The sequence below is a fragment of the Macrobrachium nipponense genome, chromosome 34, assembly GCF_015104395.2.
Source record: "Macrobrachium nipponense isolate FS-2020 chromosome 34, ASM1510439v2, whole genome shotgun sequence".
Classification (NCBI taxonomy): Eukaryota; Metazoa; Arthropoda; class Malacostraca; order Decapoda; family Palaemonidae; genus Macrobrachium; species Macrobrachium nipponense.
This window is the reverse complement of record NC_061095.1, coordinates 8,257,566-8,283,886: the sequence shown is the minus strand read 5'-3', so window position 1 is coordinate 8,283,886 and position 26,321 is coordinate 8,257,566. Positions and strand designations below refer to the sequence as shown.

Below are 26,321 nucleotides of genomic sequence, written 5' to 3'. Positions count from 1 at the left end.
ACACACACAACAACTAAATGAACTCCATCATTATCTTATGCGCTGGTTCTATGTAAATGACTGAGACAATGGGGAAGGGCTGGCTGAAACAAAATGATGTAATTGAAGCCCTGGCGTTGATGTTAGAAAGATCATGCAGTGGTGCGTCTCCTTTTTCTTTATTTCTACATTATTAACTTATTATCTCTCTTCTTGTTTTATCAAGACTTCTTTCGCCTTCGTCCTTCTGATTACAAGATTGCTATCGATCGCACTCTGGTCGTCCTTATGATGGAAGAATTCGATATAGAATTTTTTCCTTTCGATAACATAAGTTACCAATAACAATAAACAAAACAGAGGCATTATCCGTCGAATTAGGCAGATAAGCTCTATTTTCACACTTTATTCTATATTGTGAAATATGAACTGAAAAGCTTTTCAACTATAAATGGATAATTTTTTTTTCCAAAAGGGCCACCCGCGAGACCATTTCAGTAAATTAATCAGCTAACGGATAAACACTTATTATTGAGGTGACTCGGCGCTTACCAATCTGTTAGGGCTTACTGTTCCAATGAACTCCCGTTACCTCTTAGTTGCTAAGCTATATTTGGCTCGCTTATACCCGCTCGATACCCACCCGTCAAGTCCCTTTAATGCCCATCGGCATAAAGAAGTAGACTAGCGCGATATTTACTCCATCTGCAATCATATTACCAATAAGTTCCTGAATAATTGTATTTCGTTATAAGAATAATCGCACAAAAAGTGGCCTAACTTATTTTATCTGTCCCATCTTACCAAACACACAAGTGAAAAATGCGCTGAAGTTTCTTCAGCGCATTCAAGTTTCAGCAGAGTATAATCCTGTATGCAACTCTTAGACACAGCACATGAAACTTTCAGCCACGGCCTGTGTGTTGTTGGCACCTAAACGCACGATCATGGCTAACTTTAACCTTGAATAAAAAAAAAACATCAAAACTACTGAGACTAGAAGCTGCAATTTGGTATGTTTGATGATTGGAGGCTGGATGATCAACAAACCAATTTGCAGCCCCCAACCCTCAGCAGTTTTCAAGATCTGAGTGCGGACAGACAAACTGCGGACGGACAGACACAGTCATCTCGGTAGTTTTCTTTTGCAGAAAACTAAAAAGAGAATACCCACATAATACCCAGCATTATGGTAAAATTGAATTTAAAATATACGTATTAAAAAAACTATATGTATTCTCAAACAGCTGCTACTCGCACGCTACCCTTTATGAAAAAAGGTCGAGTACGAGGAAACGTGCGGTGAAATACATACGTACGGAGAAAATGATGATTCATGTTATCAAGCTGTTAAAGAGGAAAAACGCGCATCATAAGCATACCACGGAATCGTAGGGGAATGCGTTACGCCCATGAAAAAAAAAAAAGGGGGGGGGGGCGGTGTTTGAGAATTAGGAAGAATTTTGCGTTTGTCTCGCAAAAATGAGATGTTGTGGGGGCAGATTCTGCTACATTCAATTTTGAGAAAATTGTTGAAATTTTTTGCTTCTTGTTTTTTACTTTCAATTAAACTATTTTTTTCTAAATGTCCTTTATACAGAAAGATTTAGAGCAATATTTTTACATACTCTTCCGCAGTACTTTTTTTTTTTACTATAGTTTATTGTCCTTTAACTTGGACAGCAACTTTTTTTTTATATTAGTTTATTACCTTTAATTCAGGGAACAAATTCTGGAGGTCTCTTCTGTTGCGGTTACTTGAAACAAATTACCGTCATACCAGCGTCAGTTTTAAATGTAAACTGCGCTATTTAACTGGTATTTTTTTCCTATTTTTGCTGCAATTTTGATATTTTTTTTTAGTCTTGTCCATCATCTTCTAATTCCGCACCTTCGAAATATGTTATAAAACCACACACACAACGTGCTTCCCAAATCACTTTATTTTCCAACTCATTGTATTTGAAAAGAGTAAATAAAACACACTTACAAATATGCGTTTAGTTTTCCTCTTAACAATTTTGTGGTCTTCAAAAAAATAAAATAAAACAAAAAAAAGAAAAAAAGTATCCGAGTAAGAATTTAACCAGTGTTCTCGTTCGTTATTAAATCACTACTTCGGAATAAGCTAAGGATATTACCAGTTGAGTTTGCTATATACCAACATACAGGGTAATGTTAAAAAAAGAAGAGGTTATTAATCAATGCATCATGAAGAGAAGCAAATAAACAAAAAAAACAAAAAAACGATATTGACCGTTACAGATAGATAGGGGAATATGCAATTTAGGCCTTAGGCAGAAAGGAAAATTGAGAACAAAAGGTTGCACTGTGAAACAAGTGTCAAAAGGGATTGGAATATAAGATGGAAGAAATAATATGAATGGAGGTACAGTAAAAAAAAAAAAAAAAAAAAGCAAAGGACTTGCAGCTAAGGGCCGAAGGGACGCTGCAAAGAACCTTAAGTAATGCCTACAGTGCACCGCGTTGAGCTCACCGTTATAAAACGGGTAGCTGCCCACTCTGCTTACGTGGGAGCAAGCCCATAAACAGCATTCATTTGATTAAGTGACAAAACAGATGTTATCTGCGGCAAACTTTAAATCACACAGGACACTTGTTGAATGGGGTTACACATGGGAATATGATGCACCATATTAAGAGCAGTAAACGGAATGACTTCACGAAGAATGTTATGTTACTGTTTGTACTTATTATCATCATCTTCATTAACGTTAGCAGGAGCGAGGTACTGAAACTCTACGGGGGAAATTCTCCTTCTTTTACTAACTTGCATTTTATTTATCTACAATCTCTGAGGTTTTATTTTAAAAAAAGCTAATTCAGATGCTGTACGTACTAACACATCTAGGCTTTGGATTAACAACACTGAATAATGGAGACATGGCTTCCAACAGAGTTATTGTGCTTTTTATCAGAATTACTTTGTGGGAAGTTTGATTGTTGGTTTAACTCGCCACATGCATTATACCTACCTATACTACAATAATATACATAGATCACTTAAAAATCAATTTTCATCACATAACGAGACGCTTGCTCACACATTCATACGCGAATTTTATGGCGTCCATTTAAGCAAACTCGCAATTACAGCTTTTTTCATTATAGGCTCTGTCAATTGTACAGAAAGTATGAAACACTTTAAATCTAATGAATTATTGCAAAACTACTACTATTATTGCTACCTGTCTCCAAATCCCTCCACGTTTCTTATTCGTTCTATTGCCCTTCTTGTTTCTTTTAAGATTTGTCATCATTTTGTCGACCGTAAAAAAAATTCTTAGCCCTTCGCTTCTTCTTTAAATACTTTTCGCACTTGTAAACACCTGGCCAGACATACTTTCTTATAACGAAAGAAATAAAGAATTATTCAGGTTTCATTTCAACAGGACAACAATCTTCTTGAGATGCAACAGTTATTAAATCTAACACCAGTAGGGCGCCGCAAAGGAGATAACTCAGGAAGCCTAACCATCAAAGGGTTGTTATATATCATTTAAATGTGAATTTATGATATTTTAAAAATAAACATTATATGGGATGAAATTTAAAGATGTAAGGTTTTATCTGCCAAAATAATTTTTCTTTTACCTTCCATACTTTTGGAGATACCAGCATTTGAATAGCGTTAGGGCCGGGTCGTGACGAAAATTATAATACAATAATTAAAATATCATTTATATGTGAATTTATGATACTTTAGAATTAATCTTATATGGAATGAAATTTAAAGATGTAAGTTTTACCGGCCGAAAGCATTTTTCTTTTTTCTTCAATATGTTTGGAGATATCAGCATTTGAATAACGTTAGGGCCGGGCCACCAGAAATGCGCCCCTTTCCAGTAAGTCTTCGCTTCGCTGATAACAACCAGTAACACTATTCATAATTTATTTATAAATAATGCACAGTAAATGGGTGATTAACAAAACCTCCCATTTCCTTCCTATTTGCCTAAATTACGTGATAGGTAAGGCCTTTTCAAAACTCTTGCATAACGACATGGCCAGACCACCCCTATATATACCATCACTTTTCTAGCTGTTATGGTGGAACAGGAGCGACTTCGCAACAAAACACGGACGGGCGTCAACCCCATAGCGTAATGAGACCCAATTTTAATGCATGACTAATTAAATAAATAAGTAAATGTCACGGCACTCAAAGAGGGAAAAAGGAAATGTACCTATACTGGGTTTTTTTCCATCTGTCCACCCGCCTGTGTGTTTTTGTATGGTAACACTGCGTCCCGGGCTTTAGATAGTTTCATTCAGCTTACATTCATCGATTATAATAATATCCTATTTCGAATATTGACGGTGTAATTCGCATACAGTAAATTATCAAAACACTTTTCAGTTGCAAATGTACCTCCAGATATCCTTTTATTTACCTAAAACTTACACATAGCGTAACTACCTAAAGCCCGGGACGCAGTGTTACCATACGCAAACACCACAGGCGGATGGACAGATGTAAAAAAATAGAGTATAGGTATGGGAGTGTATAGCTATAATAGTAGAGGTCTATGGCAATTATTTTTTTCCCACCCAGCCATACAATTTCGTCATTAGCTCGGCTCACGACTCACGGAAAGAGCAGGAACAAAATTTACTTCTCTCTTCTTGTGATGAAGGTTGCGCGTCAGCCAGCTAACTATATGCCACTCACTTCTATATCTGTAAACGATGGGAAAAGAGAAAAAGAGGAGGAGGAGGAGGAGGAGGAGGAGAGAGAAACTGAGTTTCTTTCCGTCTAGCCTCCCTACTTTCCAGTCAACTCAACCCCTGTTCAACTTCATTCAAAAAATAGAAAATACAACCTAACACTTATAATCGTGCACTCTCCTTATTCTCCCTATGATAAAATACGCACACAATATATAGCTATTATATATATGTGTCTATATATATAATTATTATAATATATCTATATAATATATATATATATATATCTATAATGATATATATAGTATGTATAGAATGTTAAGATTATCACGAGGATGATTATTATTATCGAGTACGCCTTTCACCTACTGCCCCAAAGTACACTCCATCGCAAATATACCCGAAAAATGTTGATTACTGGAAAAAAGAGAAGCCGATAAACACAGCAGTAGCAAGAACATACATTTGATATAAGAATACCACTTAATTAACCAGTAAATAGTCCGCGGTGGCACTTTATGAGCTGATAAGTGCCGGGCGGACCGTAAGCCACAAACCAGGAGAGAGAGAGAGGGGAAAAAATCGCGATAATCTTCGGCGCGAGCAACAACACGCCCACATCCTTGTATTACACACAAAAATGCGTGTAATTGCACCTCTTTCCCTGCGATGGGATGACGCCTTGCCATTCTTAACACTCAGAATCTAGTCGCTGCCATTTCATCATCGGACCACAATGGCAGACGCCTAATTGGGGTAGAGGTGAGACGGACGGCTGGTAGGGGGGGGGGGGGGGGTTGTTGTAGACCAAATTTTCCAATTAGGGCAGTTCCCTTTCAAGTAAAAGGCGTAAGGTAATTCCCTTATGTTGTTCGTATGGGTGGTATATAAAGGTCAAACAAATGCTACTTAAAGAACTCCAGAGAGAGAGAGAGAGAGAGAGAGAGAGAGAGGACTGACTGTGCATACGACCCTTCCACAGTGAGTATATATATAAAGATATGCCTGGGCACTTTGAAAAGCTGAGGATATTTGGCATGAAAACCATAAAGAGCTGTCAATGGATTCCAAGGTAAGGAGAAATTCATTCTGTTAGTAATAAGGCTGGCACAGAGCACAGTTCTTTACAGAGGGCTATTTGGATATTTTAGTCAAACTTAAAAAAAAAGGATGAGTAAATTATAATAAATATATTTACCGGGAATGAAAATTCCAGTTAGCTATTCAAAGTATGTAAATGCCATGATTAGAAAACGTGATATGAATAAGCAATATCAAACATTCATAAAATATGACAACCAACATTGATTTCGGATGAGAACGTGTCAACCAACATTGATTCCGGATGAGAACGAGCGGATGAGAACGTGTCAACCAGCACTGATTTCGGATGAGAATGTTTCAACCAACATAGATTCCGGATGAGAACGTGTCAATCAGCACTGATTCCGGATGAGAGTTTCAACCAACATTGATTCCGGATGAGAAAGGTTCAACCAACATTGATTCCGGATGAGAAAGGTTCAACCAACACTGATTCCGGATGAGAATGTTTCAACCAACACAGATACCGGATGAGAACGTGTCAATCAACACATTCCGGATGAGAAAGTTCAACCAACACTGATTCCGGATGAGAACTTGTCAAACAACATGATTCCGGATGAGAATGTTTCAAACGTTCCCAAACCCAACAACTGGAAACCCAAATCCACAATCACGCGCAGTGCATGACAGACTCTTAAAAGCTCCATTGAAGAGGCACAACGCCTATCGTTCCTCCAGTAACTCAAAGCGAAATATTCTTTATATCCAGGAAGGATATTTTCATCGTTATTTTGCAAGGCGAGAGTCGATCTGTTGCCCCTCCTGTCTAAACGCACCTCCTAGTGAGGGAGCTATATACACACACACGCGCGAGATCACCTTTCAAAAGACTGTATTCCAATTCGAATAAAAACTGAATTTCTTGTTTGTGTGGAGAGGGAGAGGGGTAGGGGGGCATGGGTATATCTAGCACCTCTATGTAACCATTCTGGAAAATCTTTAGGCCAGGTCTTCTTACCACGATCTACAGGAAAACTGTAAACATATTATTATTATTATTATTATTATTATTATTATTATTATTAGTTATTTATTATTATTATTATTATTTATTATTATTATTATATCAGATATCTATACGGAAATAAACAAAAGGCCATTAAGTTACAAAACTAAATTCCAGATCAGAATGCAAATATATAAAAGAAAAAAAAAAAACACAAATCCGAATGTATAATTCGGATGCTCGCATCTCTCCTGACAAAAACTGGACTTTCAAATTTGTATTGCGGCTCATGCAAATTCCACATCCGTGTAAAAAATGAATGTGTGCATTTGATAGTCATGTACTGAATAAAGCAAATAACTCATACCGTTGCCAATATTGTCAACATTCTAAAAAGGCAGTTTCTTTTGTGGGGTGACGCAAAAGCTCTCTCTCTCTCTCTCTCTCTCTCTCTCTCTCTCTCTCTCTCTCTCTCTCTCTCTCTCGTTGTTTATGAAATATTGGATGACGAATATTCTAAATGAATGGTAAAACTTATATAAAAAATAAAACATTCAGGAGAGAGAGAGAGAGAGAGAGAGAGAGAGAGAGAGAGAGAGAGAGAGAGAGAGAGAGAGAAAAAACTGTATGCAACTTTGCAGACAATAAAATATTTAAAACTGGTAAAACGAGGCCAACAAATGACAATTTTAAGAAAATATTACAGCCTAAAAATGGCATTTTTTTCTTTTTTCATATTACAGCCTTTATATTGAGAAGTCAAACTGTAGTACAGGTATTACTACCGAGTTCACGGCCTTTCGATTTTAAAACATAATCCGTCGTAACTTTATTCTTTGCCCATACTAACAATAACAATTTCTAATATTAATTCAACTAATTATGCATTTACAGAATAAAAGTATCCAGAACCTCAAACAGACTGTACAGCAGTTACTACACCAAAACAAAACTGCAGAATTTATCCTTTACAGAAGAATCAGTCGTTTAAATAATGAGCTAGTGACAAATATCTACTATACTAGCCGGACAGACAAATTAAGCGCACGTTCCTCACGAGATCCCATTAATCACTGAACACTTGACTCGGGACACTTGGGTGATTTATGCTCATTATAATACCCGAATTTTTCGTATTCTCCAAGACACTAATCAAAGGAAAAAAGATGAGGAAAAAACTCTATCCTCATTGTTTACTCAGTTTTAAAACCAAATAAAGCAAAAAGAAAAAAAATAATCTCCACTACTGTTCTACCAAATTCACTCTTTTTACTCAAATTAAAACTTTAAAAACCTTTAATCTCCACAACTGTTTTCCCGAATTCCCTCATTGCTTACTAAATTTTAAAGCTGCAAAAAAAAAAAAAAACCGATCTCTGTAATTATTCTACCGAATTCCTTCGTTGTTTACTAAATCTTAATCTGAGAAATAATTTTAATCTCCTGAATTGTTCTACTGAAATTCCATCGTTATTTACTAAATTTTAAAATTGAAAAATAAATAAAAGAAAAAAAAACTTTATCTCCGCAATTATCCTCTCAATTCGTTCGTTGTTTACTGAATTTTAAAATCTGAAAAATACCTTTAATCTCCAGAATTGTTCTACTGAAATTCCATCGTTATCTACTAAATTTTAAAACTGGAAAAAAAAACTTTATAATTGCCGCAATTGTTCTACCGAATTCCCTCGTTGTTTACTTAATTTTAAAACTGAAAAAAAAAATCGCGTTTCTCCATGACAAACACTGGAAGGACCACACGAAAACGACAAATGTATAAAGATCGGCCAATAAATTGACGATCTTGGCAAAAACTTCTGACAAGTATTTTAGGGTAACGCCCAGACCAATAGAATTTATGTTGGCCGTTCAGTGTTTGCAAAAGGATAAAACAAAAGTGCGGGAAGGATTACGGACGACCCGGATAATTCGACAGAAACCATAGCAAATGAAAGCGCAAGAAGTTGAGAAAAATGGTAAAGACATACAGGCTGTGAGAAGGTATTTTGTTACTGGAATCTTAGTAAAATAGTTTTCACTGCGAATTTGCCTTTAAAAACATAATAGAATTTACTTATGTATGTACATAAACCAACATCTGTGAGCACGCACGCATGCATATACTTAATTCTGTAGTAAACTTGTCTTCTCTTTTGATCTAGACGCATCAATAAATTATGCGCACACGCATGAGCTAAGATACAATATCACCGGTAAATATCCTACATCGGTTTTACAGCTTCTCTTATTTAGTCAGTAGATGTTAACTGAATCTTACGTCATCTCACATAAGTGCACTGAACTTCGAAACTCCGCATAAAAGTTGGCTTAAAGTGATCCGAAGTAAAGTATGTCAAACGCTTAAATTAATCTCAATAGAAACCAGGCGGTTTTCTTGGCTTTTAAGAATAAAGACACTTTACAATATCGGCGATCAAAATAAAAAATTAATAATATTTACATTCTGATTGGTCATGGCGTATTTCAAATTCATTTAAACTCCTTAAAAATTACAACAGTTTTAACAATGGGCTTCACATCCACAACAACAGTAACTACATTCACTTTACCAAACAATCAATATATCATGACAGAGAGAGAGAGAGAGAGAGAGAGAGAGAGAGAGAGAGAGAGAGAGAGAGAGAGAGAATCATGGTCATACATGTATCGTTTTGGGCTGAAAGTTGAAAATATAGCTTGAAATCCAGAAGTAAAAATGTAGCGGATTCCACGAATATAAGCCATCATTCAAATCAGATTACCATAATTTAACTTATTCATCCTACGAAAACATTCTAAATCCCGACAAGTAAACAAAGTCAGGGATAAAACCATTCGCGACCAGAAACGGCAGAAAAATAAACAAAGCCAAAAATATACGAACCATCATTTTAGAACAATAAACATCGCCAGAAACGCCACCCCGACAAAACCTCGTCCGTACCTTGCAAGAAAACAATGGAAATTTGCCTTTACGATTTCTAATAAACTTCATCCATCACCTCGAAACTACCGGGAGACACGGAATCTTTTTCTTTCTTCCATCTGAACCAAACTTGTTTTTAGGACTCGTGTGTGGTGCGAGAGGTGTCTTACCTCCATCCCAAAAATAATCCCGATTGAATGGGTACGGGTCGTGCATGTTAAAGAGCACGAAAGCAGGCAGACACCTCCAAGCACCAACCGGCTTGGCACGTACAAGTAATAAGCAACGTCGCGGCCAGCTACAGGCAGTAAGTGCAAATGGTCACAGCTGCAGCAGCTACATGCAGTAGGTAAAAAGTGGCCACAGCTACAAGCAGTAGATAAATCTAGTGGCCACAGGTACAAAAACTACAAGCAGTTATTAAAAGTGGCCACAGATAAAAGCAACAGGTAAAAGTGGCCACAGCTACAAGAGCTACAAGCAGTAGGTAAAAGTGGCCACAGATACAAGCAACAGGTAAAAGTGGCTACAGCTACAAGAGCTACAAGCAGTGGGTAAAAGTGGCCACAGATACAAGCAACAGGTAAAAGTGGCCACAGCTACAAGAGCTACAAGCAGTAGGTAAAAGTGGCCACAGATACAAGAAACACGTAAAAGTGGCCACAGCTACAAGAGCTACAAGCAATTGGTAAAAGTGGCCTAAAGGTGGCCACAGATACAAGCAACACGTAAAAGTGGCCAAAGCTACGAGAGCTACAAGCAATTGGTATAAGTGGCCTAAAAGTAGCCACTGATACAAGCAACAAGCAACAGATAAAAGTGGCCACAATTACAAGCTCAACAAGCAATTGGTATGAGTGGCCTAAAAGTGGCCACAGATACAAGCAACAGGTAATAGTGGCCATAGCTACAGGAGATACAAGCAACAGGTAAAAGTGGCCATAGCTACAAGAGATACAAGCAACAGGTAATAGTGGCCATAGCTACAAGAGCTACAAACAATTGGTAAAAGTGGCCGCAGCTACAACAGCTACAAGTAGTAGGTAAAATTGGCCACATCTACAACAACAACTACAGGCAGCAGCACAGCAGCAGCAGCAGCAGCAACGGAGGGAGGGTGTTGGTCACTTTGAATGCAGACAGCGAAATCGGCCGAGTGTGCTTTGGAAGCCTTTCCCTAGTGCACATTTAAGAGTTTTTCCTCGCTCTCCGGATCCGACATGAAACTTTATTGCGGTCTTGAAGTGTCTGCTCTATGGAGAGAGCAAAATAATAATAAAAAAAATAAGTTGAATCATCTGCTGAATAAAATCGTCTCCAGACGGAATTTTCTCTGGTATTTTTTTTTTCAGAATAAAAAAAACAACTAATTAAACTATATAATTGAACAAACTTACTGAACTGTGTGTTCAGTGAAACCTTTATAGTAGATGTAATTGGTTCCTAAACAAGTAAACTGGGATATTTAGACTAGAGCTGACTATAACCTATATCAGGTCTTAATTTTTTGAGTGGGAGATTCCGAAAAATATTTCAGTTTTGTTTATCATCATCGTTTACTTACTATATCTTGTTTCCCAATCTCTTTTCAGAAGGGGAGAAGGATGTTCACAATGCATATTAGCAGGACATTTCAGTTTCACACATTACTTTGTCGTCCTAATAAAAATTATCCGTCAGTTTCTAATATCATTACTATTAAATACAACGAACGAACACTCTCATGTTTGTACCTAAACTGCAAACAAACGCCCCCACAGAACATGAAGCACCAGTGAGGAAATGCGCAAAAACTGAAGAAAATCAGAAGTAATAAAAGATGAAGAAACAATCACATAAGTAAGTACACACACAAACCACCAAGCAAATCATATAAGTCAACTAAATAAAGTAAGGCAATTGTGAACTGTGCTTAAAAGTATAATGTGACAGTCATGGGATTCATGACTTGCGTCAGAAAAGTCGGCAAAAAACATTACGCAACAAATCCAAAGATTTACAAAATGAGTAATTTAATATTAGTATTAAGGTATAAAGATGGAAAATCTCTATTTTCTTTATCATTAAATTCAAACACCTTTCTTAACATAGCAATTACAAACGTTCTTGATTTACTACTTAGGGAATTAAACAAACTTGACAATGAAAAGTTAAGCACTTGGCATTTATCTTTATTAACGAAAATTATCATAAATGATTAAAAAAGAGAAAACTGTTCTACTGAGTGCCTTACTCATACTCCTCTCTTGAAAATTTAGCATACTCATAATAAGCTACGTTTCAAGAAACAGCTGAGAGAGAGAGAGAGAGAGAGAGAGAGAGAGAGAGAGAGAGAGAGAGAGCTGCTATTAAGGTTAGTTAAAACCACTTCTGCGAAGCTAGCTAGTGATGTGGACAGACTCCTTGAATGAGTGCGATTGCGCAATCGGGGTACACAAGATCTACGCCTTTTCACCCCCACCAAAAGAACACCCGTACGCCAGCCGCCCCCCCCCCCCCTCACCCTCCTCCCGCGTCCCTATCCACCTTCCCCATCCCCCGAAAAGAACAAAATGGGATGGTGCTTGAAAGAAGTTTTCGAGGAATTTTAAAACCCGCACGAAAGAATGTCAGGTGTGACATCATCAAACACAGTACGCATTCTTTGCTTATAAAGTGGTCAAATGACTTCGGCATATTTATTAACGGGGAGAGAGAAGAGGAAGAGATGAGGACGGAGGGAGCGAGAGAGAGAGAGAGAGATAGAGGAGAGAGAGAGAGAGAGAGAGAGAGAGAGAGACTTATACTTTGGAGAAAGAAAGAAACTGAAGAGAAAAAATTAAAGGAATGCTATTAAAGCAGAGAAGAGAGTAAAATATTAGTGGAAAAAAGACAGAAACTGAAGAAGAGACAAACAAGGAACGCGAGAGAGAGAGAGAGAGAGAGAGAGAGAGAGAGAGAGAGAGAGAGAGAGAGAGGATGGACGATGTACGATAATTCTTAATAGCAATGTAAGGCACCCGTACAACTTGATATCTCACAAATTTCCCAGGCTAATTGTGTTGTTAAAAAGTACGGAGAAATAAACTTAAATTTATTACCGAATTTTCTCCAGTTGCTTGTATTTGACTGTAGAGTCCAAGGGCCCATCGCATGAAAAGAATATCTACTGTTACGCTGATGAGACTGCGTTTAACTAAAACATAAAAGCGGTATGAGTTGACTCATACTGCCACTCCCTAGACTCCTTCGAAGTTTAGGCTTCATCATATTCTATTTTCATCAGGTTTGGGCTAGATTAGAACATGTGGTTGCCAGTCCTTTACGCCTAACAAAAAAAAAAAAGCATTTTTTTTCGAGTCATGAAAATAGTATACTTCTTAGAGATAAAAACCTGGCATATTTCATAAGCTCATATGATCACAACTGCAGTGTATATGTATGTATGTATGTATGTATATATATATATATATATATACATATACTACTATACATATGTATCATATATATAAATATGCATATAATCTTAAAATTGTTCAAGTAAATGGGGGGGGGTTGAATTAATGGAATATTCAGATTTCTTGGAGTTTGAAAACTTGCCCTAACCCTGGAAATCTGCTTTTAAAAACTGAGTGGATATTACTTATTTTCCTGTCTTAGAGATTGCTTTTAAATTCGTCTGGACAAAACTAATAATAAACAGAGGGACCAGGATAAAAATAAAAAAAGAAAAACTAGAATGATAGACCTAGCCAAGAGCAACTACGGTAAAAAAAAAAAACATTGGCTGGGGAAGGGATAGGGGAGCGGGGAGGGGATAGGGGAGGGGGAGGGGAAGGGATAGAGGTTGAGCTTTTATAAGTGTAATGCGTCGTAAGAGAACGAACGGGAGGTCAGGCAGTCAAGGAGGATGATCCTCCTTGACAAAGACAAGAACCGAAAACGGGGTAAGAGAGAGAGAGAGAGAGAAGAGAGAGAGAGAGAGAGAGAGAGGTTTTGAAGGCTGACCTTGGGAATCGGTCAAAACGTCCCCGCCTTCATCTCAATCCCACCACGTCCTCGGTAGCGGCGTCGTCTTCTTCCTTTCCTTCTGAGCATTCCCTTTAATGGAAGTGGCGTTCCATGTACGAATAGTATTATATTATATATATATATATATATATATATATATATATATATATATATATATATAGAGAGAGAGAGAGAGAGAGAGAGAAGGAGAGAAGGAGAGAGAGGGAGAGAGAAACGCACACCTGTGACAAAATAACAGCACACCAAGACAAACTTTGTGAGATTAAAAACTGACGCTGCTGGGAAGAAGAAGGCGAAGGAAGATGACGCCAGCGAAAGCAGGAGGGATGGGGATTGGTTGGGGGTGGGGGGGGGATGGAGAAGACGCTCCCTCCACCTGCGAGTAGTAGTAAGGAAGGGTGGAGCTGACCACCACCAGGGACGGAGAAGGGTGAGGGGGGAGGGGGGGGGGGGGGGAGTTTCAAAAAGGTGAAACGGCAAGAATATGGAGATACGAAAATCACAGGCGGATGTTGATGCCGTTTTAGCACTGATGATGGACAACGGCGCTCAAGTGGACGATGACGTACGAGAGAGAGAGAGAGAGAGGAGACCTCATGAAACCTAGGCCGTCGTACTACCTGATGCGGAGTCACACAAGTCTTCCTTGACAAACAATTTCGGGATCAGGGGCTGGTAAAAGAGATTTTAAGTACTGTAAGAAAAATAACAAGGTTTAAAAGCGGACGTCTCAGTTAGTTTCTTGCTAATTACGTTTTACTTCTACTATTCTGTCTCATCTGCGAGAATAGACGTGAAAGCACTTGGTACCTACTGACTTCTGCTCGCTATATTCCTAGGGTATTGCTTTTAGGAGAATAACTAGCATTATATATATATATATATATATATATATATATATATATATATATAATATATTGAACTTTTTTATGACTAAAAAATTCCCCTCGGTAGAGCGAATTAGATATTAAAGGACATCTGTAGCGTAATGCGCATATATGAATCACGGTGATGTTAAGCAATATATATATATATATATATATATATATATATATATATATATATACATATATATATATATATATATATATATATATATATATATATATATATACACACACATAGATATATATATATATATATTATATATCTATATATATATATATATATATATGGTAGTATTACTAGGTATGCCTTTATAGAAATGTGGCTCGATATCTACGCCGGCCGTTGAGAAAACTGTACAGAAAATACTCTGGAAGAAATGACTATATCCGATAAGAAATGAAGCCCAATTAGAAAACGTCAGACGTTTCGCTAAGACTGGCCTAGGAATACGGTCCTCATGGTTGGAAGAGAAGCAGTGATGGTGGGGTAGGGGAGAATGTTGTGGAGTGATAGGGATGGTGGGGTGGAGGTTAAGGGCAGCTGTCGGGTGTGGGCGTGTCGATTCTAAGAAGGCGTTTACCGGCAAGAAGAGGGCGGAGGGGCTGACGAGAAGGGGCATTAGAAAGGGAGGTTCGACTCGGATGGGTGGATAGGCGATGGAGAAAAAAAATGAGCAGATAAAAGAAAAGGAGTTGGTTTTGGTAGGAAGGAAAGTCAGATTAAACACAAAGGAACTGTGGGTGGGAAAATAATATTACCAAATCGGGAATAAAAGCACATCATGGAAAAATAACATCAATAGGGAAAATGACAATCTAAAGACGGAAAATTTAAGTCACCAGAAATATAAGATTCATGTTACAAAAGCATTCCATAAAACTATATGAATAGGTCTTCAAGTAATAAAGGCCCATTAAAACACTGTTTTAACGGTCCTTTTATACTGGAGACATCCTGTTTTCACAGAAGACTTTATTTGCATATGGATAGATAGATAGATAGTAGATAGATAGATAGATAGATAGATAGATATATTGTGCCGTGAAAGGTAATACCACTTGACCCAAATAACGGAGTTAATACAAATAAACAAATAAACAACTTGAAAAAGGATGGCACCGGATTTGGACAGGAGACCAGAACTCAAGGACAGAGAAAGTCTGCCGGGGGTTGGGATGGGAACCAAAGGCTAATATGAGATGGGTGGTGGTACAGGGGTTAAAGAGAAAGAGGAAAAGGCACCCAAGTTTCTCTTGGACTTCAGTACAGGTGGGAGAATGGGTAAGAAAGTCTTTTCTGAAGAAATATGACACTCAATTTCTTGCAAGTGAAGAAGCACTGCTGCCGAGGAGCAAAATTTTTCTTTGCACTGTATACTTAGAAAAAAAATCTTACCATAAGTATTATATGGGACTCAACAGTAATATATTTCATTTTCTTGTATTATATGGGACTCAACAGTAATATATTTCATTTTCTTGTATTATATGGGACTCAACAGTAATATATTTCATTTTCTTGCAGTTCTAAGTAGTTAAAAACATTGCAACCTAAAATGAATATACGTCTCACCACATCACACCAGTTTTCAAATAATTACAAAATCAAAAAGGTCCATTTTGTAAAACACTAATGTTGTAAATACTAGTTGTCAATAAGTATAAATGACACTACAAAATGGCCCCTCCCAAAAAAAAAAACTCAAAAAAAAATTAAAAAACGCATCAATCCATCTGAAGTCCCATATTATATATAATACCAAAGGCAGTGACTCTTACATTCAGACTCGCTCATTATATCTGACGGTTTTCAGCTCGCGATAACAAATTGGTGAACGCGTCCTATGCACAACATTCATTTTTTAATTAACCCGTTCCAGTGTTTATTATATACATACAGATCTATACAGCCTGATGTCTCTCTTCATATATCCTGGCTATTCAAAACTGGCAGGAGGAAGAGCCTTGTAATTCGGATTCTCTGAGAGAGAGAGAGAGAGAGAGGAGAGAGAGAGAGAAGAGAGAGAGGTGTGGGTGAGGGGTGGGGGATGGGGTGTGGGAGGATAACGATAACACCATCCATTCTACTGAACGAAGTTGTGTGACGAATGGCAGGAAATGGGACAAGGGAGAGGATAACGAACCTTACTTGAAGGGAGTAAGTAGCTACTTTACGACGCTGAACGCTCAACCTGTGTGTAATGTTACGAGCTTCTAAGTCACAACAGTGAAGGAGAATTGTTCTGTTAGGTCCAATAATGGTAGAGACACAGTCTTGTGTGTTTGATAACACCAATGAAAGAATGCGCTGATTGATTTGGGTATTTCTGGCACTAACTGCATGAAAATTTACTGACGAAGTACCATTACTGACTTGAACATTTAACATTTTAAATATCTTGGGCTACGAATAGGAATGAATGACAAAGAAAAAAAAGTGAACCAAGACCTTTAGCAGGAGACCATTGAAATAGGAGTTGAAATGCAACTAGCATAATGCGCGTATTCACAGTAAACTACAACTTACAGATATTGATTGGTATTTGGACATCAGTCATTCTCTTTAAATCAAACGAGATATAAGTAAACGCTACAAATAAAACCGTCCCAACACCAGGTCAGACCAAGAAGAAAACAATGTTCTCAAGGTCTATCATCTACCCCATACACCAACCAATCAAACACAACTCCGGTAATCCCTGACAAGAGCTTCCAATTTCACCGACCTATCTTGGTCCCCTATCACATTTATCTCAATATCTCGCTCTTCTAATCAAAATCGCTCAGAGTTGTCTCTACATTCTACCGCCAGGTTATCAAGAGCATATCTCAAATATCTCCGCACCGTCATTTTTCCCTGGCAACACTTGTGTGCTTTCCTCACAATCACTTTGTGCAGACAGGATGTAATAAATTACATTTCATCTGTAATCACTGCAGCTCACTAGAATCTGAAGTCTTGTATATAGATATGAGAGAGAGAGAGAGAGAGAGAGAGAGAGAGAGAGAGAATGAAACAAGAGTAGCAGTGTTGGAGCCATCGTAAATAACCACCAACTAGCTTAATTAGCCAGACAGAGTAATTACACGTATGGAAGTTAAATTTTTTACCGTCTTAACTGTTCGTTAAGAGCACAATCTGTCCAGAAGGATCTTAAATGCATTCATGACGACGACGACGTCTCAATAAGGTTGTTGAACCGATGGGTGTCACAGCATTCTTTACCCAGTCAACTAACTTAGCCTCCCCACACCCCCAGCACTCCTCCCTGCAAAGAACACACTCTACCCCTACCCCCTTCTCACCACTAAAACCCAACCAGCTCCTCCCGAGCAGTTTTTGACAAACAAGACTGGCTAAACAATAATAGTTATCTTTCAAAAATGGTTAAACTTTTAATTGATAGGTTTGCGACCTCTTGATAATGCAGACGGTTACAAAAATAAGCAAGACGTTACAGGTGCACTTAACTCTTTTGGGAGAACATAATTTTTTATGCATGCTTTGGCTGCGTTATGGTGCTTATATTAAAACAGTGCCTCAGAACGTAACAGAATTCGATAACTTTATTTCTAACAACAGAGGTATAAAACTTGTCAGAGAAAGAAATCGTATAACAAAGAGACAACCAATGCTTGTATAGAGGAGGATGAGAGGCAGAGAATTTTATATATATATATATATATATATATATATATATATATATATATAATATATATATATATATATATATATCTCCTGGCGTCATAACAACTAGGTCGCAGACAGTTGTGTAAAATAACCAGAAAATCCTGTTATTTACTGGATATTTTCCGTTGCACCATCAATCACATTACAAGTTTCTCCCATATTATTTACATAAGAGAACTTCATGGTAGCACCAGAGAACCATAGCAACACTTTCATCAAGTCCAAATCTAGTGAAATACTGCAATAATTTCCAATCTGATAAAATAACTGCCAACTGCAGACCCTTGGATCTGGTTTTTTGTTTTGATGTCCAATACTATAGGTTATGGAGTAAGAGCGTTACAATTCATTTGACGTATAGCGAATCTGGAATGAATAGCTTTTTGTGATAAAAAAAGGTGCGCAAATATTTGTTATTTATATAAATAATAGCGACTGGTACAGAACGGTGGTGGGTGAAGAACCTTCCTTGACGCAGAGAGCAATTGAAGAGTGAACAGGAGCGATTGACGATGATGGGGTGGAGATGAGAGCTTACAAGAGGGGGGAGGGGGAGGGAAGAAGCAACAGAGGGCCGTGATAGAGAGAGAGAGAGAGAGAGAGAGAGAGAGAGAGAGAGAGAGAGAGACTGCCAGGAAGGCGGTGGCCAGCCTGGCTGGGTGGAGTCGCCTCAGGCAGAGGATCCAAGGTCGCGGGCCCACCCGACATTGCCACACCTGGAGCCACCTCTTAATTCATAAAATCTACGTCGACAACGTACGCCACGGTTCCTTCGACGACATGCTCACCGGAGCAACAGCGATCGGCACCGAAACGAGAAAAGTCGAAATAGAATGGCGTCCCCAAGGGAGAGTTTTAGGGGCCAATAGTCGTGGACGGTAGAGTTGGATGGCAAGGCTCGTAAGAGGAGGGAGGGGGAGGAGGAGGCATAGACGGAGCACCTACCCCAGCACCACCACACAACAACCACCGCCCTAAAACACCATTCGACCCGTACAGCCTTTTGCTTGTTGCCCACTTACCCACTCACCCTCATTGACTGTGGAGGACAACCAATCATATTAAAAATTGCTCACTAAACGGAATGAAAACCAGGACTCTTCTTCCAACACAGCCAAAAGAAGATGAAGAAGAAAAAACTAGCAGTTACAGGAAATCGAAGTACACAGTACGGCTACCGCATCGACGGTTAACTTAATCATGCTCGGCTTACTGATGACTTCTTCTTCCAGCTGCATGACTATTATCATGCACGAGGTATGCGAGGGGGGACCGCGCCTTGCCATGTATAGCATGCACTCCCCTTTTGCTGGCAACAAAGTACGTGCAGAAGGGCCCGCCAGTAGCAGGTGTTCCGTATGGGGCCCTTATCGCTGCTTTTCGCTGGAGATTTTTCATTAACCTAGCCTAGCAACCACTCGTTTACCGGAAGGAACATCCACAGGTCACTTAAATCTCTGTTACCTATGAATCTTTCTATTTCCAAACTGGGAATGCATCAAGACATCTATCAGAAACTAAAGGCTGCCTTCAATGTATTTTACGGAATCATATTCCTGTCAGCACGGGAGGGGACTTCGCAGCAGCCCGTCAGGAATTGGCGACAGAGTTTCATTCAAATGTCAAACACTTCTAAACCATGACGCTGTATATAGTGAGTCTCACTATATATACACAACACCATTTTCTAGCTAGTGACAACGTCTATTCTCTGCATTGATATGTTTCAAACATGTACACCAAAGTTTATGGGAGATACATGCACGGTTTCTATCTTCGGAGGTATCAAACATCAGCTGGGACACGTGTCACAAAAATTGTTTCCCAAGACCAATTTTTTTTCCCCCGACTGCTCATCAATCAACCTAAATATTAACGTTAGAGGCCAGTGTTACAGCAACTAGCTAGCCAAGTGCTGGGGGTTAGTTCGTACAAACGTGTAGTTAATTCTCGCACCCTACCAATTTCACAACTAAAAAAAATACATACTATAAAAACTTGAATCAGCAGTGATTGTTGCATCACACTAAACCGAGAATAAACTTCTAAACCGTATATTAATCAAAAGTCCTCAATAACGTTTTGTTGCCATAAAAGCAAATTACCAAAGGAACCAAAGTGAACAGGTAACTGGAATGTTTAAAAAATAAACTACTCGCCCACAAGTAACACCTACTATATTCCTTCTATCCGTTCGATGCAATTTTATAAACATAGGTTAATGCACTTCGGCAAACATCATTACCCCATAATTTCAAATAACATCCAAAGCGTTTAACAAACAATGGCGCAACATTCTAAATATACTCTTCGTTAAAACCTTAACATGAGCATCTGTATTAAGGTTAATAGTCACTTCATACTCAACTGCTATGAAATTCCATACCTAGACCTCTCGTATTCTATTGACCCACCTGCGTCCAAACCCGCCCTTAGCCCAAAGGTGAATCCGTTGCACCTGTGTTTACTTGACCTGTCTGAGTTTGACAGCCTCCTCGCCTTTCTGCACTCCAGAACTTCCTTTGTTTCAAAGTTTTGTCTGACCATATTGTTATGGTGCTGATTTGCTATCATCCCTGTATTTTTTATTCCTCTTCTCTTTTTTCCCACACTCATGACACCACCCCTGCCTGTATGGATTTACAAGTGAATGCAGTCTCCGACTTGTTCCGTATGAACCTCTGCACATCTTCCAGCTTGGGTGGGGATACCCACGTGGGAACCCGTTGGTACTCGGGTGAAAGGCAACCACGAAAAAAAAAATTCTATTTGAACTCTGTATGATTGTTGCAATTTCCTTCTAGCTTTTGACTGATGTATATATATATATATATATATATATATATTATATATATATATATATATATATATATAAAAGGTTTTTTTTGCCACGAAGGAAAAAATGAAAAAGCAAGATAGCCAAGTACTTTCGGGTCCTGTTCGGACCCTTTACTGAGGCAAAACTCATATATATATATATATATATATATATATATATATATATATATATATATATAAAATTATATAAAACATATCTATACTCTCAATATCAGGCTCATGAATCCCCTCGTGTGTAAGCCCAATTCATCACTAATTTTTATTTTATCAGGCCTGGGCAAGATATAGGCACTGGGTTTAACGTCTCACTGGCCTTAGCTTAAAAGAACAGCATAGAGATCTGTGGCTTCATTGACTGGGCAGCAAACTATTTTTCCAGACCATAGTGCTATACTTTCTAAGGCCACGTGCACTCACCTTACAAGGAAGATTGAGTATTTCAGATACTTCGTGGCTGATTTCCAATAATGTGTCCTCGAGGCGACATGTTAACGATGTTGTTTACTTTCTAAAATATAATCTAAGTCTGACGTTTCCTATGCAAGATTCTAAGAAATATTTGTTTCAGGAGTCGATATTACAACAAGGCGCTCCAATAACAAGTGAGGAACTACTTCAGTCTTGAAATTTCCAAGGTCGAGATTCGATAAATCTGAATTTCAATTGAGGAGACTGAGAGATTACTTGAAAACTTTAACTGACGTCGCAGCAAGGAACGTCATTCACGCAAGTCCCAAGAGAAATAATACCCTTTATGAGTCGAAGTAGGGAAGAGTAGATAATGGCATGAACGGTATATGCGTGCGTGACATATTAACAGAACTTCAAGCCGAAGAAGATCCTTACAATCGGTGCTGAGATGAAATTAAACAAACATAAAATAGATTATCTCTGCGTAAGTTTCAAAAAAAAAAAAAAAAAACTAAAACAGCTGACAAACATCCTAAGACTAGCGAGAGAGAGAGAGAGAGAGAGACTCATGCCGCTGCTGACCGAAGATGAGTTTATAATGCCTCCAAGGCAGTTATTTGAGGAGGGGAGTAGGTAGGCTGTTGCACACTCCACCCTCGCCTTTAGCCGTCTCATTCAGGAAGTCCCGCATCCTCTCTCTCTCTCTCTCTCTCTCTCTACGAGACCCCAATCCCGTCTGCTTTTGCTCAGGTATCTCGTACTACCCGGGGCAGAGGCACATTCCTGCAACCCCATACCCGGTAAAGCACTTGTACCTCTTGGGAAATAAGAACGCCACACAGCAGGATCGCATTCAGCATGAAAGCCATCCGGGGTCCAAATACCGAGGCTCGTAAAAGATCAATTTGGCATTATCATAATGCAAACGTTATCGCAACGGCTTCTCTCTAGAAGGATAATTGGTATTTTAAATAGTTCAGAGAGAGAGAGAGAGAGAGACTCGCAATGAATCTCAGCCACATCTTCTCCAGCTGAGGTCACTAATATGAAGAGTTCGAATTTTGTTATTTCCTCAGTGTTTCATTTGCATTTTCAAGAACACTAGATTTTTTTTTTTAATACAAGTAACTTTACAACTTCCTCCAGGAATGTACATCTACTCAATTTGAGCTACCTATTGTAATGCAATGTTATTGGAAGCGAACCGGATTCGAGAATCTTCGTATCATACATACATACATACATATATAAAATCTGGTTATACACCAAAAATATGCATACGGAAATCATGAAATAGTAATTGTAGTCATCAAAGTACACACATACAACACACAGTTATATGATATACATATATAATTAACAATTATATAAATAATTAATAATTATAGTGTAAAGTAAAAAGGATGCACATAATGTGCAATTATTTTCAATAGTGTCTATCTACTCATCAACGCAAGTTCGTGCCTTTCAAAAGCTACAAAAAAAAAAAAAAAAAAAAAAAAAAAAAATCGCTACTACGACTATAATGCTTTTATGGAGACGTTCAATTTACGACAAAATTTTTACTTTATCCCAACATAACACACCTGCTGATATTGAATGCTACCATGGGCCGAGTCTTTCATACCAGAATGGTAATGGTAGAGTAACGGAGTATTTCCACTTCTCCAACACACCGGGAACTAATCTTACGATGGAGACTGTGATTTTCAAGTGCAGAAGTTCCTTTACGAAACAGATGGTTGAATGACCAGACGGAGGGGGGGGGGGGTGGTTGGTGGCTACACACAGTCCTTCATACTTGGTTAGAAGTAGAGACTCCCCTTGGACTAAGCTTGAACAATGACGGCCACAAAAGCTAGGCTTATTCTTAGAAAGATTTTACAAATGTACACAGATCCTCTGCTGGATCTTATCACTTGGAAGGTAAGTCGAAATAGATGCATGCTAAGAAAGGAAATAAATAAATATATCAAGAGCTAGCTAGCCTGCCGCATAAGATAAATAAACTGGCGTTACGACAGGCAAAGTCACAAAGGTCTTAAAACATAGAACTGAAGCAAACTTCCAGGGCTAAAGAGAGAAAAATACGATGAATAAACGCACCGCCGTTCCTCTGGGCAATACTTGGCAGCGCTCAGAGTAACAACGACCTTGCATCTACCCTAATTGCCTTGTTAAGTGCACTGCCATTTAAGTGCCTGTCAGTCTTGTCTTCTCAACATGTCACCACTACTTAAACTCTCTCTCTCTCTCTCTCTCTCTCTCTCTCTCTCTCTCTCTCTCCTAGTATATCAAGAAACAATGCGATCTTATCAGCTGACAGGGTTCAGTATATATATTCAAAGTAAACTCGCGCATGATGATGTTTGTGTACATTTGCTGAAAGATTATTTTTGTGCTTATGATGTTACCTCTTTATAAGCGCGCACATGCTTTTTTTTTTACGGCACACAAGCCTCCTATACATTCATTAGAATTATTAAAAGATATCAAAGTGAAGGAAATAAAATACTTGAGGTCTCCGAATACCCGCCGCTGGCAAATATAAATATGCTAAACAAATCATTTACGTCTTTCGTTTGAGAAATATCTTACCGATTCACCCTACAAAGTTGTTAACCTTTGATGACGGGAGGCAGAGAAATATCAACAGGAAAGCTTCTTAAACGTAGATACTCTTATTGTCTAACTGGAAGACTACCACTCAAGAGATTCTCCTTAAATAGTCCATTTGTAATTTTCGAATGTCTCGGAACGTCCTGCCTCCAATTATTCACACAGGCACGTATGCCTTCATCTAACGGTGATGCCGTATAAGGCCATTCGTATTACTAAAGCAGGCGGTGCCTGCATTAACAATGGTGCCTCGCGAAGCTTCATAAATAATAACTATACGGAATATTCGAGCGTACGATATCTTTGATACTCTTCGTGCTTTCAGGATGAGAGAGAGAGAGAGAGAGAGAGAGAGAGAGAGAGAGAGAGAGAGAGAAGAATTTGGTCCAAGTGAAATATAAATGAACACTTCGCCCTTAGAAATAAATGCCTTAATTATTAGATAATTATAAAAAAAAATATCAGGAAAAACCTGCAAACACAAGAACATCAAGCGAGGTCCAAACTCACACTCTCTCTCTCTCTCTCTCTCTCTCTCTCCAAAGAAAATGCTTAAGGGATGACAGACGGACATAGGAAGCCTCTAAAAGACGACGCGAATTACATTCCCTGACCAAGCCCCTAAGTTAAGTAACCCTTCCCCCCGGCACCGCCTCCCCTCCAACAACCCTCACCCTTTAACACCAATAACTCCCCTTCCTGAACCTCTCAACCCTTCCCCCTTCCCATCTGTATTTTAAGTCCTTTATGATCACCCTTGAGTCCTCCTCCTCTTCCCACACATCCCAAGCTAACCATTCCCCACATACTATTATTCCAACCACTTCTCTGACCCCTCAACCCCCCGCCCCCCCATTTTTCCTCAACCCTTTAATTCGCCTTTTCCATCGGACCCTTTGGTCTACCCTTAAAAATACCACCAAGCTCTCCCTCCTTTTTTCAACTCCCTCCCCTCCTCCCCTTGGTTTTCTACTTCTCTTAAACTCATACTCAAAATTGCTCAGCTCTGCCTTTCGTTTCAAAACCCGATGCCTCCCTTTTTGCTATGCCATCACCCAAACCCCCTTCCCAATACCCACTGCTCCCCACTAATCAAAATCCCCAGTTCCCCCTTTTCATTTATCCCCTTATCTGCCCCTGCTTATCTGCATGATTCTGACTTCCACCTCTCACAACCCACCAATGGATCTCTATCTTAAGACAAGTGTCATCGATCCCAGTGGTTCTCAACCAAGGGGAAATTCGGTTTCAGACTGAGAGAGAGAGAGAGAGAGAGCACAGATTGGCAGGTTCAAACTGGCTCTAGGACCACACAAAACGCAGTGTGCATCGGTCAGCATTACTGATATATAACACTAGGCCTTCTTTTCGCAAGCGTGTGTGTTTCTGTCAATATTTTGTTGCATATAATTTAGAATGCACCTTTTTGACGCAGACAACTTTTTGGGAGAGAGAGAGAGAGAGAGAGAGAGAGAGAGAGAGAGAGAGAGAGAGAGAGAGAGAGATTTCTGACATATGGTGAAAAGGTGCATGAGCCAAAAAAGGTTGAAAACCACTGCATTAACCGGAGCATCAGGTTGTCCGTTCCCTCGGGACTCGCAAAAGAAAAAAAATAAATAAATAAACCAAATAAAATAAAATAAACAAAAATATTAAGTGAATAAATAAATACATACAAAGTCTGACAGTCCCTATACCGGCGAATATCAAAAGGCGAGATCATTTATATCCTCTGCAGGTGCACGGAGCCCTTCTTCCACTGCGAGGAAGAGCTATCTCCTCCCCTTCCCTATTTTGCAATTGCATGATACGCAGCTGCTGAAAAATAGCCCTGGCTCAAAGTTACACGGAGGATTTTGGCTACTAAATGCCCTAAATGGATGAGGGGGATACTGGCTTATTATCCCAGCTATCCCAAATCTCCTGTCTCCGGGGAAGCAAGGGACGAGAGTCTTGTATGTGCTGAGAGAGAGAGAGAGAGAGAGAGAGAGAGAGAGAGAGAGAGAGAGAGATACAGTGTAGTTAATAAGAAGCCCTTAAGATTTTACTCATTTTATAATAAATCTAACACAATATTTTCTATGCTTAAGAAAAATGCATTTTGATATAAGCTCTTTCATCAACTTACACGAACGAGCGCGCCATAAATGGTTAAAAAAAAACAACAACAACGCTACAATACGAAATCAACCAGACAAGATGTTTAAGTAGTTCTCT

General features: G+C 38.7%; 1 protein-coding gene across 2 annotated transcripts in view; it reads right to left on the bottom strand.

Annotated features, from left to right (window-relative positions):
* The window catches only part of LOC135207875 (Krueppel-like factor 3), a 203,039-nt gene that overhangs the window by 149,799 nt on the left and 26,919 nt on the right, over window positions 1-26,321 (bottom strand). The window lies entirely within an intron of this gene.